Raw genomic sequence first — 11,854 nt, 5'->3', positions numbered from 1 at the left:
GTGAGTGGACGTGACCTATACTGTGTCTGAGCAGAAGGTTAAAATGTGTGATTTGTGTCCATCTGTGGTTCTTCCCCTCATCTCTGAGAATAAGCACACCTCACATAAGGAATTTTCCTTCTCCCTGGGTCCTAGAGTAAAGAGTTCCATGGAATTCAGAAACCTGCCACATGAGCACAAATAATACATGTTGCTGTAAACTTTGAGATTTGGGGGTTGTTTGTTAAACTTCAAAGCTGACTAGTATTACTGGCCAGGCCATTTCTGGCCATTTCTGGGCTGTGTGATCTTCAGAAAGTTGCTCCATTGATTCCATTCCAACATTCAAGAATGCTTCCTGCAGGACAGATCCTGTCTAGAAGTTGATGACCAAAGAGGAGCAAGATAAGTTCCTGCCATGGGAGAGCTTGCAGTGTAGTGGAGGAAGACAGAGAATCAAGGGCTATGTTAAGGACCAGCCAGAAAAAAGGATCCCTGGCTCAGTCAGTGAGACCAGGAAGATCTCTTGGAAGTCCAGCATGGGGATTTCCAGGAAGCAAAGCTAAATCTTGAGGGATAAATAAGCCAGGAAAAAAGAAAAAAGAGGGGCTAGTTTTTCTTGCAGAGGAAATAGTTTAGATGACATTCAAACTGAGGGCTGCTTAGGACGAGACTGGGATTCGATGGCCTCTGAGATCCTATTTCCTCAATTCCATCCATGCTCTGAAACTCAAGAAAAAAAGCTCACATTCACCATTAGTCAGTAGGAGCCACTGATTTGTGCCTTGGACTATGTCTAGACACCACACGCCGACTGTAAATCGCTTTGCTTTGAGAACTGACCTAGCAAGAGATTGACAGCTCTCAGGACTGAACCAATTTGGAGAGGCCCTGCTTCTATCAGTCCTGGGGATGGGGGCCAGGACTAGGAGGAGCAGAGGCTCAAGCCTGGGCTGCTGCAGCCCCATCATGATGGGCAGAGAATGACTGACTCTGAGCTAGTAATTTACTTGTGTTTCCACGTTCATCAGACCAAATGAAGAGCTCCCTCATCTGAACAGAACGGATTGCCCGATAATCCGAGTGTGTCTGGAGTAAGTGAAGCACAGCAGAAAAACAATATGGAAGACTCGCCACTGGGAAATATATTGAGTCCAAACAGGAAAGAGATGAGAAAGGGGTAAAATAACAGCCAGAAGAATAACGTTCCCAGGTGCCAAATCCTGTAGTTTGCTCCCCAGTAGGCTCAAGATACTGCATTATAGTCCTTACCATATTCAGTCCCACACTTATTTTTCTGCATTTTTCTTTGCTTAGTTATACTAAAGCCAAAGAATTTCAGCTGTGTTAACCCACACTAATTCGCCTGATTCCTGTCTCTGTCATACAAGTGAGACTAATAACAAGTGAGAACTGGTGGCTTTTCCTGATTAATTCCCCTGGAGTTCTGAGACCCTGCTGGGTACCAGCCACTGTCCCAGACTCTGGGGACAGAGCAGTGACAAAGCAAAATTCCTGCTTTGTGGAGCTTCTGTTCTTCTAGAAAGTCTTCGGATGTCCTTCTTTGAAGTGGCATTGATCAACATCCCTCAAAAGGCAGCATCCCAAAATCCTACCCTGCCCCAAGTTCCTGGGGCTCCTCTGTACCAAGTAACCCTCATATGTGTCCTCTCACTAGATTTGGATTATAACTCTGTAAGGTGACCATAGATTCCATGTCAGAGACCCAGAGTCAAGGGGTTTCCTTGGAATAAAGGACACAGGAGGCCAGTGGGACTACTGCTGCCCTGGGTCCTCATGTCTTCCATATCTTCACTCACCTGTCTCCTGCTCTTGGCTGGGAGGCAAAGTGAGTGTAGTCTTTCCAGCCTATTTCAAAGACTTCCTTCTTAAATCTTGCCATATCAGACAATGCGAATGAACTTTTGAGAACATTACGCTAAGTGAAGTAACCAGTCACCAGTTACATGACTCAACTTATATGAGGTACCAAAATAGTCAAACTCACAGAAGCAGAAAGGACAATGGTGGTTGCCAGGGGCTGGAGGAAGGGGAAGAAGGGAACTGTTGTTCAGTGAGTATAAAATTTCAACTATGCAAAATAAAGACATTCTAGACGTCTGCTGTACTATATTGTGCTCATAGTGAAGAATGCTATCTATACTCCAGGATTAATACATGACAATTGGTTAAGGGGGCAGATTTCATGTTATAATAATTAATAAGAAGAAGAATAGAGAGTTTCTTTTCTCCTGTGAGCTGGAAGTATGGGCCAGGGATCCTGGGTAGGCGGGAGAAGGAGAGAAGAACCTGTGGATTTCCCTTACCACATGTTGTGGGATGAGGTTGCTTATTCAATCAATATATATTTACTGAATACAGATTCTGTGTCAGGTACTGTTTTATACACTGAAGACTTATGCCTTCATGAAGATTAGATTCTAGTGGAGGAGGCAACAAAATAAGTAAACAAACATCCAAAAAAATAAACACACTTCTGATTAAGATGAGGTTCTGGAGGAAATAGATGGAGGTTGGGTTTAGATATGGTGCCTCCAGTTGGTTGCATTTGAACTGAGACCTGGGAGAGGAAGATAAGCCAACTAGGCAAAGCACTGGGAGACGGGGCACTCTACACTGAGGGAACTGTAAGACAAAGGCTGGGAGGTTGGAGAGGCCTGGTTGTATTCACATGAGCAAGGAGAGCCCTGCAGGATGGGCTGGAGAAGTGGACAGGGGCCAGCATATCCCAGGGCTCGTGTAAGCCACATAGCTGTTGCTTATACTCTTATCGGTGATAGGAAGCTAAGGAAGGATCTTGTGTAGGGGGCTGACAGATAAACCAGAAACCCACCTATCCATTCTGTTTTAAAAATGATCAATTCAAGCAGAGCACATTGGCTTGTACCTGTAATCCTGGCTACTTGGGAGGCTGAGATTGGGAGAATCATGGTTTGAGACCAGTCCAAGCAATAGTTTCTAAGACCCCATTCTCCAAAATAATCAGAACCAAAGGGTCTGGAGGTGTGTCTCAAGCATTAGAGAACTTTCTTTGCAAGCACAAATCCCTGAGTTCAAACCTCAATTCTATACCTGTCCCCCCTAAAAAAAATCACTCCAACTGATGGATGGAGAGTGGATGTAGGGGAAGGAGGAAGAGCAAAGAGAGCACTTTGGAAGCTGCTTGGAGGGAAGAAGATGACCAGGATTGTGCTGAGGAAGTGGCAGTGAGGTGAAGGCAGAAGAGATTTGAGACCAGTTTTGAAGATGAGTCTGATCAAACATGGAGATGGGTTGGATGTGCCAGGCAAGGGAGAGCAAGGTTCCCTCAGACTCAGGGCTGAGCGATTTAGTAATCAAAGGTGACATTTTGGAGAGATGGAAAGGCTGGGGAAAGAACAGATCTGGGGTGCATGGGGAATGGAAGTCAAAAGATGTCTACTGGACACACGAGTGGAGATAGTTGTCCACCTATACATGGAACTCAGTGAAGAGGCTTTGAAACAACACACCTGCCATGTTTGGGAGAAATGGTAAGTGTAGATGTGGCTGGGCATTGCAGGAAATCTACTTTTCAGCAGGGTGCAAGGTTCAAGCCTGTATTCATAGCTCCTCTGGAGGGGGAGATCAGGAGGATCATGGTTCGAGGCCACAAGGGGAAGCACAAATAGGAGAATCATGGTGCAGGTTGGCCTGGCCAGAAAGCAAGACTCTATCTCAAAAATAACCTACAATGATTCCCATCCATACAATCATTTAATGCAAATAAAAATTTTTAATAATAGCCAACGCGAAAAGGGCTGGTGGTAAGTGATAGAGTGCCTGCCTCATTAACACAAGGCCCTGAGTTCAAGCCCCAGTACTGAAAAAAAACAAAACAAAACAAACCCACTATATTCCTGTGAGCAGGAGGATTTGTTTAAGGATGGGTGAATTAAAAAAAAAAATAAGTTCTTGTTTTTGCAGATGGTGTTTTCTTTTCTTGAAATAGTCACCATCTTCCCACACCTTAGGAAGTTGTTTTTCCTGAGAAGGCAGAGAAGTTGTGAGGACAGGCAGGGCTCTGGGGCCTGGCCTTCCATCACCCCAGACCTCATTATTGGACTATCCCTGGCATCTGGGATCTCCAAGAATTCCAGGTCACAAAGTGGGACACTAGCTGGACACTAATGCCATTGGTTCCCGAGCAAATCCCTCCACTACCATGATCTTCTGCTTACAAGAGCCTCGAACAAGCTGCAGGCACACCATCCTTGAGCTGCCTGTGGGCACATCACCGTTAGCTTGAGCCAGCAAACCACAGTAGAGGGCCAAGCACACCCGCCTCCTGTTTCTGTAGGAAAAGTTTTATCACACACAGCCATACCCATTCGTGTACATTCGTGTTCACATTGTCTGTGACTGCTCTCAAGTCACAACAGCAGACGGAAATGACCACGACAGGGACCATTTTCTCATCCTTCTATCAAACCCCAGGTTGTAGGAATGACTCTAAGCACACAACCTCAAAAATGTATCCTAGAACAGCTCTGAGCCGGATGACCTCGAGGCTAGAAGACAATCCGGGACCTGAAGACTGCCCAGGATCAGACACTGCTAAAGCTCTGAGTCATTTCAGTACTGCCCAGCTACCGCCAAAGCGGAAGACTGTCCGGTACTCAGCCACGATGGTGACAGGTTTGCTCTCTGGGTCTTTGTGCTTCCATTCCTAGCCCTGCGCTTCTCTGTCTCATGTTAATAGAGCGTGGTTGCTCGGTAACAATGTCCTTTGGAGCAGAACTTTCTGGGTAGATCGGGCAGAGTCCACTCGCTTGCCTATCCCTGGGCTTCCTCCTGGGGTCTGCCAGCAGGGGTCCTGATGGGGGTGGTTACATCATGCCAGTATGACATCTGTGTAAAGGACTTCATTGTAAGGGTCAGTGGGAATGCCAGCGTTCTGAGGTGGGATCTGCTGCGTATTTTGATATCAACATGGGCCTCATTTCCTTCGGGTGTTGAAGCAGCTCTCAGAGCTTCTCTTATTTGGAGATAGGGTCAACCAGGCCTAGCAAGAGGCACCTGCCTCAAGAACCCCAACGTCTGTCATCTGTTAAATGTCTGCTACTCACTGACCACGTGTCTTACTGGGACCTGAGGCAGAGGGGACTGATCAGGGAAGTGTCTGTCCTTCCCACGCTTCCTTTCAGTAGGACATTGCTCTCTGCCGCATTACTGCCTAACTTGGCTTTTCCAAGAGGTTCACAAGCTATTCAGAGCAATCTTTCTTCCCCACTCCTCAGTGAAGCATGAAAAATTCAGCCATTTGGCTCGTTTAGATTTTCCAGATGTCGGCCAACAAGGTGCACAATGCTGACGGATGGCACATTTTTACCTTCCGCCCCCGTATTCGACATTGTGCAGATGTAGGCATTTGAAAAAAGGAGACTGATTTGTTTTATTAATGAAAAAGTTATGAAACAACACTAGAGAAACCTGACGAGCCGCATGAGCTCAGTGTTACTGCACAGCAGTCGTGTCTATCTTCACATATTTCCTTCCTGGTTTTATTCATCTTTGGCACTGTCACTCCATTTTCTGTTGCCATAGACTGGTAATCTATAAAAAAATGTTTATCTTGGCTCACATTTCTGGAGGCTGGCAAGTCCAAGAGTATGGTACTGGCAATTGTGTAGCTTCTGGTGAGGGTCTAGTTCTTCAGCAAAACATGGTGGAAACAGAGAATGAGAGCGGGCATATGGCCAAGAGAAAGACACAAAGGGTAAACTGAATTTCTAACAATCTACCCTCGTGGCAGCTAGTCACAGCCCACAAGAATCGAATTAATCTTCTCAATGAGCAAGTTAGTATTCTAATCTCCCTGAGCCTCAATTCCTACATCTAGCTATAAAATGGATTCAGAGTAACCACTCATAGGGACGTTGTCAGGATTAAAAGTGAGATAAGATTACATAATGTATCAATCAGGAGAAGCTGTTATGGTGTAGTAACAAACATCCCTAAATCTCAGTGGCTTAGAAAACACAGGTTTATTTCTTCCTCACATTATATGTGTACCATGGGCTGATTGGTAGTGGTGAAGGGATTGTGGTGATGTGACTCTGCTCATTGTAGTTTCTTAGTGACTCAAGCCATCAAAGCAGCTATGAGTCAGGCTATTTACAGCTCACGTGGCAGAATTACACGGCTCCACCTACGAATAAAGAGCACCTGGTACAGTTTTACCTGTTATTCCAGAAAAAGAGAACTAGAAATAGCTGATAATTTCTACAACGTAAAATTGTGGAACTATCCACTATAATTCTTTCTACAACATACATAGTTATAGCTCAGGATATATGGGTGACTGATTTCAGGACCCCCCCCAAAGATACCAGAATCCATAGAATCAAACCTCTTATATCTAATGGTCTGACATTTGCATATAACCTACCTACATCCTTCCTTAGCCTTTTAAATCATCTCTAGATGCTTACAACACCTGATCCAAGGTAAATGCTGTGGAGATGGTTTAATACTTTGATAGGAAACAATGATAAAAATCTGTACGTGTTCAAAATCAGAAGAAGTTTTTAAAAAAATATTTTTGATCATGACTGATTGAATTCATGGATGCAGAACCCACAGATAGAAAGTGCTGCCTGTATCAAAATGGAACAATACTTACAAAGTTCTTAGCATCGTGGCCCAGGGGCAGAGGGAACACACAGAAAAGGAAGACACTATCATCATTGCTGTTATTTTTTTGTATTTTGTTTTTCTAGCTGCTTTTGTTGTTATAAGTGAACATCCTCATGCATAAGGTTTTTGCTTCTATTTTTTTCCTAATGCTTAATCTTCAAGAGCAGGATTAAGCGTGTAAGCCTTAGGGTCGTGCAGAGGAGGGTCCAAATTCTTATTGGGTAAAAAGAAACCGAGGCCATAAGTTGTGGTGCTAAAACCCTTCTAATTTATATTTTTAGGCACTAACTAGAGCTAATGAATTTTTATGTCCCTTATAGTATAGTATGCCACACTTCTCCAGCTACCGTGTGATTTCTGCCTTGTGATGCTAGGTTAGACAAATGACTCTTTTTGTCTGACTGGTGTGTGATCTTGACCTTGCTGATTTCTCATCAGGTGAATGCACTTGAGGTCTGTCACCTGACCATGTCATTTGCAAGAACTGAAGCAGAGTTAAAATAACTGCTTCTGGCAAGATAGAAATGTCGTGCACATTTTAGGTGGCATGGTCTAGCTCCAGAGTCAGGGGGTAGCCTGAGACCACAGGTTAAAATTTTGTAGCTTGCCTTCTAATAATTTCTGGTTTTGAACAAGCTCTTAACAGTTTCGAGCATTTATTTACTCCTTGGTGAAATAGACACAGTAATATCTTGGCATCTCGTAGCTGCAGCATAAACTTGATAGCACTTCTCCTGCACAGAGGGAAAACGTCTTTATGGTTTTTGCTAAGTACAGTCATATTGGAAAGAGGATGTTTGTGGATTTGTCTATTAAATATTTAGGTTAATGATTCACAACTCTCTATGAGTGTCAAGAATCACCTGGGGGAGCATAAAAGACGCTCAAGTTGAATCCCACCCTGAGGAACTCTGATTTAATCAGGCTGGACTGTAGACTGGCCACTGGGAGTTATAAGAGCTCCCCAATGTTTCTAATATTGAGCAAACTTTGAGAACTGTTGATGGGACTGGAGATCCTCAAACCTGAGCTGCCCAGTCCCCTGCAGGGCTTATTAAATCCAGCTTTCGGGGACCCTCCTCTGGAGTTCAGCAGATGCAGGGGACTGGGAGTTAGCACTCTGACAAGTTTTCGGTGATGCTGCCATTGCTGGCCCAGGGTCCCCATACTGAGAGCCACCAAGGGATCATACCCTTGCTTTCCGTACCCCTGTGCCCCCATGACGAGCTTTGTAAAGGGGAGGCTGGAGCCAGCCTTTTAAAGACAAAGGAGGCCCTTTCCCAGTTCTGAGAACTGAGACTCTTTCTGGAGCCTCACAATGACAGCTTGGTCCTCAGCTATTGTCATTTTCGTTTTAGGAGCAAGCAGCACTAAAGTACTGGGGCTGGGCCCAGCTCAGCCAGCCTGCGCCACCAGCCCTCCCTGGAGCTGGAGACCTCGGTCTCCCTCCTTTCATTCCCTCCATTAACACAGTTATTTGTGGCAACTCCTCTTCCTGGCTGCCTGGGATACTGAGAAGCTGCACGTGATGTCTGGAACTTCCAGGTCAGAGGGGAGGGATCAGGCGGTTGCAGACCCAGGTGATCACAGCAGCATGAGATGGGTGGGCATCTGATATAACAGCAGCCTGGGGTGCGAGTGGAAGAGGAGCAGCCAGAGTCATTTGGGGCCCAAATATCCCAAATGAAGTCAGCTGGCTTGAAGATACCTGAGCAGTTGGGGATAAAGCAGGAGATTTTTTTCTCTATTATTATCTAGATAAATGCAGTTATGAAGAATTGGTGCATGGTGGTGGGAAACTACAGGGGAAGGACCAGGAGAGAAATTGATATTTTTGCTTATTTTCTGAATGAGTGGCGTGTACAGTCTGTGGCATGGCACAGGGGTAATTTAACCATCCTGGGTTTATAGAGGGAAAATACTCAGTCCCAGAGACCTTCTGTTTTGGCAGACAAAAGAGGCTCTGAATTAACAACAAAAGCAACAATGATAGGTAACACGTAACACTGACTTTATGCCAAGCACCACACTAGACACATTGTATAGATTGACTCACTTCATTCTCAAGTCAACGAGGTAGGGATCTTATTCCCATCAGATAGATGAGTAAACTGAGGCATGAAAAGGCTGAGTGACTTTCTCAAGATTGCACAGCCAATGAGGATTGGGCCCCGGGCACTCTGGTCCCAGAACCCATGTTCTTAGTCCTAGAGCGTCTGTTGGTGAGGAAGCCTGGCCCCAGATCAGGATGTAAAGCTTGAGAGAGTGCTCTCCAAGTCTGTGGTTAGATTCTGTAGGCAGAGAGCAGGGGTGGGCTCCTTCCTGGCCCAGGCATGTTAGGTCAAGGGTATTGACTGACTATCCCTCCCTTCTAGGGTTGCTTCTTTCCCTGGAGGCTTCTTGTACAGTGGTGCCTGCACAAGTAGGCAGAGTTAACCTCACTCTTTTCTACATCCAGGTTTCCATCCCCCTGGTTGCTCTCAAGATAGTCAAAGGCTCCCCTTCTCCATCGCACTCACCTAGGTACATATCTCACCCCTTCCCAAAGCAGCCCCTCCTGCCAGCCTCATAGACACCCCACAACCACCCTCTAACAAAGCTAATGGATGTCTCACTAAAGAAAGAAAACAGTGCATTTGGCTTTTTGCCCCCAAACCTCTAGCCATCTCAAACACAAACTTCCTCCCCCTTCTTCATATCACTCTTCCTCTCCTTTCTCACTCGTCATCACTCTTGTCCACTTGGAGGATACAGGAGAAAAGACTGGACCAGGAGCTGGTCAAGCCAAGATCTGGTCCAGCTCTGATGTGCATTAACCACAAAACTATTGACAAAACTCGAAGTGTTGAAGATGGTGCCAACCCATGCCGTGATGTCAAACAGACTGAGCTCAGCTCCTGGTGCTGCCACTTTTGCATTTGGGACAAGTGACTGAATCTCTGTCTTTGGTGCCTGACCCGTAAAATGGGGACAGTAATTCTGATCTTATACTGGTCCTGGAATGACCCAGTGACAGTAAGCCAGTAAAGTGCTGAGCATAATATCTGGCACAGAGAGCAAGAATTCAATTAATGGTAATGATGATAGCTGTTATTATGACGACTTCCATCCCTGGCCTCAGTTTCCCTGGAGGTTGGACTGCTCAATTGCCAAGGCCCTTCCAGCTCTGACAACCTGACTCATTGGCATCCTTCTTTCAGGTTTTTATTAGATCTCCACCACTGACTCATCTTCCTCCATTTCTCTCCCTTATCATCACCCTCCGTGAAAAACGAGTCCTTCCCTGTGTCCTCAGACGATTGTCCCATCATCTCTGCCCTGGGGGGGAGGGGGTGGAATAAGCCAAGTCAGCCAAGCCCCTTGTGTGCCACCATCAGTTTGAGTCAGATTCCATTGGATTTATAAGGCACCAGAGGAGTAGGTAGTCGATATGAATAACCATTGCGCTGGGGAGGGCTTTTTCTTCTCTCTCTGACTGATGACAGCTAAATTGCTGCTAAATATAGGCCCTGAATTTGCATGAAGCTGCAGCTTGCCACAGCCAGGCTGGGGGTCTTATTGACAGCTGAGGCGCTGGCGGCAGGCGGGCACCTGCTCCATACACCTCTTCTGGAGGAAGTGTGGAGGCAGGCACAGCGTGCCCCTCCCTCACCTCCTCTTCAAGCCACACACTCTTCTCTCCAAACCACCAGTTCTGTTGGTTCCATGGAAAGAGACTAGGCTGTGGGTTTGAGTCCCAGGTCTGCCATCTAGCTGTGCAATCCTGAGCAAATTACCTACTCACTCCCTCCTTCTTCCCCTGCCTTAGTTTCTTCACTGGTACAGTGGGATGAATTAATAGCATAAAATGGCTAAGATCATCTCACATAAAGAGAAGTTCTGAGGTAGGCTGCTCCAAGTTTTCATCTGGTCACACTAGCATGTTTGCTTCTGTCCTTAGGTTATTGCTTCAAAACCCTAAAATGGCAAACGTAGGCATCAAATCATGTCACAAATTCAAGGCAGAAAATAGGAGGTCATCTAGGTCCGTCACTTTTTTAAAATCAAGGAGCATAATCTTGCATAGAAGCAACAAGGAGACTTCCTTTTACAGCTCAGAATAATATAAATAACAATAATATTTATTGAGCACTTACTACCCGACAGACACCTTTCTGAATATTTTATATGAGTTAACTTAATACAACAATCTAAGAAACAGGTGCTATTTCTATGCTGCAAAAGGTTAAAAATCTTGCCCAAAGTTACTCAAAAGGTAACTGTCAGTGCTGAGATCTGAACCCAGGAAGGTCAGCTGTAGATATTAGGTTCTGTAATTAGAAGTGGAATGGTGATATGTTCATTTGTTAGGAATTGGACCATGTCTGGCGAATGATAAGACCCTGGGAATGGAGAAGGGACCTATCTCCCTGAGCACATGAGAGTTGCCCAACATGAAAACAAAGTGAGAGTCTAGAAACAAAGGCAGAAGGATAAGGTGTGGAGTCGAAACAAAGTTGTCTGCACCACTGTGTCATAGGGCTGTTGGAGGGTTCGAAGACAGAATGCCCCTGTCTCGGTCTACTCAAGCTGCTTGACAAAATGCCAGAGACTACTGGGTGATTTGCATAGTGTTTTTTACATATCACAGTTCTGGAGGCTGGGAAGTCCAAGGTGCTGGCAAGGTAGGTTTCATTTGAAGACTTGTTCCTTTGGGCTGTTGATAGCCACCAGGGCCTCACCCTCATGATCTCATCTAACCCTGGTTACCTCCCAAAAGCCTCATCTCCATTAGGCTTTGACATATGAATTGGGGTGGGGTGAAGTCCTCAATTCATCATAGTAGTCATCAGAGTTTTCTTCCTCTTCTGCAATTACTGATTCAATTAGCTCTTTGGACACATAATATGAGCTTAACTTGAAGGCACTACAGTCTTGTTGGGGAGAGAAGACAAGAAATAGTTAAGTCACACCTCACAGTGGCATTTGTTTAGGGATGTGCCAGATGGAGCAGAGGGCTCAGCTTCTCCTGCCGATCATGGTGGCCAATCCATTGAACTTCTAGATCTTTTCTGGGCTGAGATGTACCACAGTAGATCCCAGTTAACTTAGCAACAGGTTTTCAGACATCCTGGGCTCAACTATTTGAGGACAATCTCAGCTGGCAGAACTAGTTTTGGAAAAGATGATTTTCTGTGGTTGGGGGAAGCTGGACTAA

This window comes from Castor canadensis, chromosome 7 (genome assembly GCF_047511655.1).
Source record: "Castor canadensis chromosome 7, mCasCan1.hap1v2, whole genome shotgun sequence".
Classification (NCBI taxonomy): Eukaryota; Metazoa; Chordata; class Mammalia; order Rodentia; family Castoridae; genus Castor; species Castor canadensis.
The sequence above is the reverse complement of the archived record's forward strand: the minus strand, read 5'-3'. Positions refer to the sequence as shown.